The sequence below is a fragment of the Marmota marmota genome, unplaced genomic scaffold (assembly GCF_001458135.2).
Source record: "Marmota marmota marmota unplaced genomic scaffold, marMar, whole genome shotgun sequence".
NCBI lineage: Eukaryota > Metazoa > Chordata > Mammalia > Rodentia > Sciuridae > Marmota > Marmota marmota.
Window position 1 is genome coordinate 62918706 of NW_026000037.1, and position 4313 is coordinate 62923018.

At 39.7% G+C, this 4313-nt stretch overlaps 1 pseudogene; it reads left to right on the forward strand.

The window, feature by feature from the left end:
* The window catches only part of LOC107136725, a 107747-nt pseudogene extending 103971 nt beyond the window's left edge, over positions 1-3776 (forward strand).
* The last annotated feature ends 537 nt before the right edge of the window (positions 3777-4313 follow it).

The following is a 4313-nucleotide window of genomic DNA, read 5'->3' on the forward strand; positions in this document are numbered from 1 at the left end:
GGCAGCAGCACCCCAGAGAAAAACCCCAGCATGGCGTCTAACGACCCTCTTTCTCCTCTTTGTTTCTTTCACTGGCGCGAAACGTTCCCGCCGGCGCCAACGTTCAAACCCTGCTTGGTGGGAAGCCTTAGCCCCAATTAGAATTAACTTCTTGGGCTCCAGAACTGACATATGGAAGAGCTTGCCAATAAACGGGTGACCTGTTATCTACCTCAGCCCTGCGACCTCTCCTTAGACCTATATAAACACACAGCCTTTTGTAATAAAGCAGAAACCTCTTTGGTGATCTGTGTCGTGTGGTGCAGCATCTTCCAGTCTTACATATGTAATATATATTATGAATATATATATATTTTTTTTTAGAGAGAGGGTTTCACTGAATTATTGAGGGCCTCACTAAACTGCTGAAGCTGGCTTTGAACTCGTGATCCTCCTGCCTCAGCTTTCAGAGCTGGGATTACAGGTGTGCACCACGGCTCCCGGCTCTAACTGGATTCTTAACCATACATCTTTACAGATTTTTTGGTTACAGGAACTATCCTTATCTCCCAGACTTTCAGGATCAAGCCACAAAAGTCTCCCGGGTTCGTCCCATCAACATTATCTCAAGCCTGCATTTCTGCTACAATTAACAGGTAGTTTGCTGAGCAGTGTGACCTATCCTGTTCACTTAGGCCATGCAGGGCTGCAGGTAAATTGCTTCTTGGAAAAGAAAGCATGTGGGAATCAGCACAATGGGCCCATTTCATAGAATTATTCTCTTAACTTTGTTGTTCCCACCATACTCATCTGTATGCCCCCTAAAATAAATTAATGAGGGAGTTGAGTTACATACTTTCTAAGGTTTCTTTCAGATTTAATATTCTTAATTCAACTATAATTCAATTTCATATATAAAGGAGAAAAACACCATCATAGCAACAATGAATTAATTGAAACATTGATGGTATAGAATCCTTTCCAGTTATCCAAGAAGGTAATTCTTCTTGAATGGGTTTGAATTTACATAAAACTTCATTATTGTAAAAGGAGTTATAGTAACTCAAATTAACTGAGATTCCTAGAGAAAGTTAACAACACACTCAAGGTTGCAGGTTAATCTAATAAAGATTTGTAAAAATTGTCAAATATCAAGAAAGAAAACACTTTAAATAACCATACTGCATTTTATATATCCCTTCTGTTAAAGTGAGCTATTTGCTAAATGGTGTTCTTTAGAACTGTGTGAATTTACAAAACCAGTGATAGGAAGTGAAGTTGAGCTTCATCCCCAGTGAACTGGAAGAATTTTAATCACTTTATCACTTACTTGCCTTATCTGTGGTTCTATGTACTCTTCCATAGAAGGATGTGTAAGGGTAAAAGAAATTGAAGTTAAAGTGTAAAAGTTAAAGTATAAAAGACTGGGCATTGTAAAGTTTCTAAGCTGCAAGGCCTGAGTTAAAATGTAAAGGACCAGGTATTGTTAAGTTCCTATGCTACATGTAAAACCTGAAATTCCTGTAGCTGTTAAGACAATACTCGAACTGCCCAGTAAATATTCCCCCTGACCGCCTGGTTGTTTAATAACTTAAGGGCCCTGTGTGGCCTTGCACGTAGGCATCGCAGGGCCTGGACCAATCAGTTTGAATGTGTACCCCGCTTTAGAACTGACCTATCACCCCCGCCCGACCTGTTCCCGCCAATGAATGAACTAATCATGTTTGGGAGTTGTTGTTTGATTTTTCCGCGGTGTATGATGATTTGTTAAAGGAGACTGTGATGTATGTAAAGTCCCCGCCCTCCCCAAAAAGTGTACTTAAGCATTGCTCAACCCCTGCTCTGGGCTCTGGGCTGCTCTCCTTTCTTGAGTGAGCACGGAGCCCCAGCATGCTGGAATCTCAATAAACCCCACTTGCTTTTGCATGAGCCGGTCTCTTGGTGGTCTCTTCCTCCGACGCTTCGCCGGACCCTTACAGATGGAATTGAGGTAAATAGCCTAGAAAGCTCTAAAATACTCATATGATTCTTAATGAGTGTTTGGTCCTTTTGAAAACTTCTAAATATTTTCCTAAGTTTCGTAGTACACCTAATAAACAGTGTTGAAGATACTATCGTAGAATTTGAATTAAACAGAATTCATAGTTGACATTATAAGCTTGAAGTAAAGAACAGCATATATTAGCATACTCTGAATAAGATACAGGATGTAAACAAGACAAAAATGTATTATCATTCTAAATTCAACATGGTTAATCCTGCCAAGTGGAGATTATTTGCCTGTATCTTTAAAAAAACAAGAGGAAAAAAAGAGAGAGAGAAAAGGACAGTGCTTTTTACTTTGTCTCTAAAACCCCTTTGGGGTTTTGTTTGTTTGTTTAGTACTTATTTCTTCTTAGTTTTCCGCGGACACAACATCTTTGTTTGTATGTGGTGATCGAACCCGGGCCACACACATGCCAGGCGAGCGCGCTACCGCTTGAGCCACATCCCCAGCTCTGTTTGTCTGTTTGTTTAGATACTGGGGTTTAAACCCAAGGGTGCTTCACTACTGAGCTACATCCCTTTCAAACTTTTTCTTTTGATACAGGGTCTTGCTAAATTTCCCAGGCTGGCCTTGATTTTGAGATCCTCGTGCCTCAGCATCCCAAATAGCTGGGATCACAGTGTGCACCATACACAAGGCTGCCACAATCCTTTTTTTTTTTATGTCAGATTTCTTACCAGTGATTCTATTTTGTTTTCTTATGTATACTTCCAATAACAATCTGAATTGCACTTTATGTTTTAGTTTGGTTTGGTTTGGTGTTTTGCCATGCTGAGGATCCAACCCAAAGCCTCAAGTGCATTTTGTTTTCTACCTGTGTTTTGAAATTGTCATAATTGCTACAAGACTAACTAAAAACACAGATCAACAGAATAACATTGTTTGGATGTAATATTACTCCTCGACTCACCCTGCCGGAGCCACCGGCAGAGATTTGTTCAAGAAGTTGAACAATAGATCTCAAAGAAGAAAAAAAAATTTGCCCTGCAGCTCTGGACATAGTCTGAAAGCACAGGCTCAGGTAATTTGGAGGTCCTTGGGGCCAGCCAGCCTGAGCCTGCTCACCTTCAGAGTCTATGTAGCACCAAAAAGGACGCACCTCACAAAAATGCCATGAAAATTGATGAGCTTTCACTCTATACAGCTCTGAAGGGTCCATGTATTTACATTATATGGAGGAGCCAAGGAGTCAACTCAAGAAAGCATCTCACAGCTTCAACATCATTGCAAGCCATGTAAAGTTGGTGTCAGGAAACACTCCCAAACTAAGCCTAAATGTTAAGTTTGATTCAATGGGGGCTAGACAGCTATGAATATCTCCAAAATGTACCCCCTGGATTCTTTCCAAGACTTGGTGTTATTGGTTTTGCTGGCCTTGTTGGACTCCTTTTCAGTAGAGGTTCAAAAATAAAGAAGCTTATGTATGCACCTGGTTTCATGGGATTAGCTGCCTCTATCTATTACCCACAACAAGCCATTGCATTTGCCCAGGTCACTGGGAAGAAATTATTACTGGGGTTGATGAGGCTACATAGTCATAAAAGATTTGCAGAAGGAGAACTTTCAGAAGCTCTCACTTTTGCTTTATAAGCCAGGAAATGTGAAGAATTCACCTGGAAATAAGTAGAAAACTGCATATTCTGCCTATTTTAATCAGTTGCAGGTAAACAATGGAAACTCCAGACAGTACATCAGTATTTCTACAGAAAAGTGGCAGAGAAGTCAGTATTGAATATAGTAAACTGGACTTTTTCTTCAGGAAAATCTCTAGTAGGCTTTTTCATTATCTTGAGTGATATACTACAAGTGGACTAAGCTGAAATCCTTTCATCTAAAGATAATGTAAAAGGGGGCTGGGGATGTGGCTCAAGTGGTTGCACGCTCGCCTGGCATGCGTTCGGCCCGGTTCGATCCTCAGCACCACATACAAACAAGATGTTGTGTCCACCAATAACTAAAAAATAAATATTAAAAATTCTCTCTCTCTCTCTCTGTCTCTCTCTCTCTTTAAAAAAATAAAATAAAAAAATAAAGATAAGTAAAAGCCTTAGAACTCCTCATTCTCATGTCACTATTTATGTACATAATTAAAATCCAAATTCAAAAATAATAATAATATTACTTCACTCAGCCTCTTCCCCATTTGCATCTATCATTTCTGTAGATTTAGGATATTCCATTGCACGAACTGAAAACACAGCTAAAACTAGGCATATTTATTCATCCATGAACTTTTGGAAGAACTATAGGTTATCACCATTTACATCATGCTCATCCACATGGACAA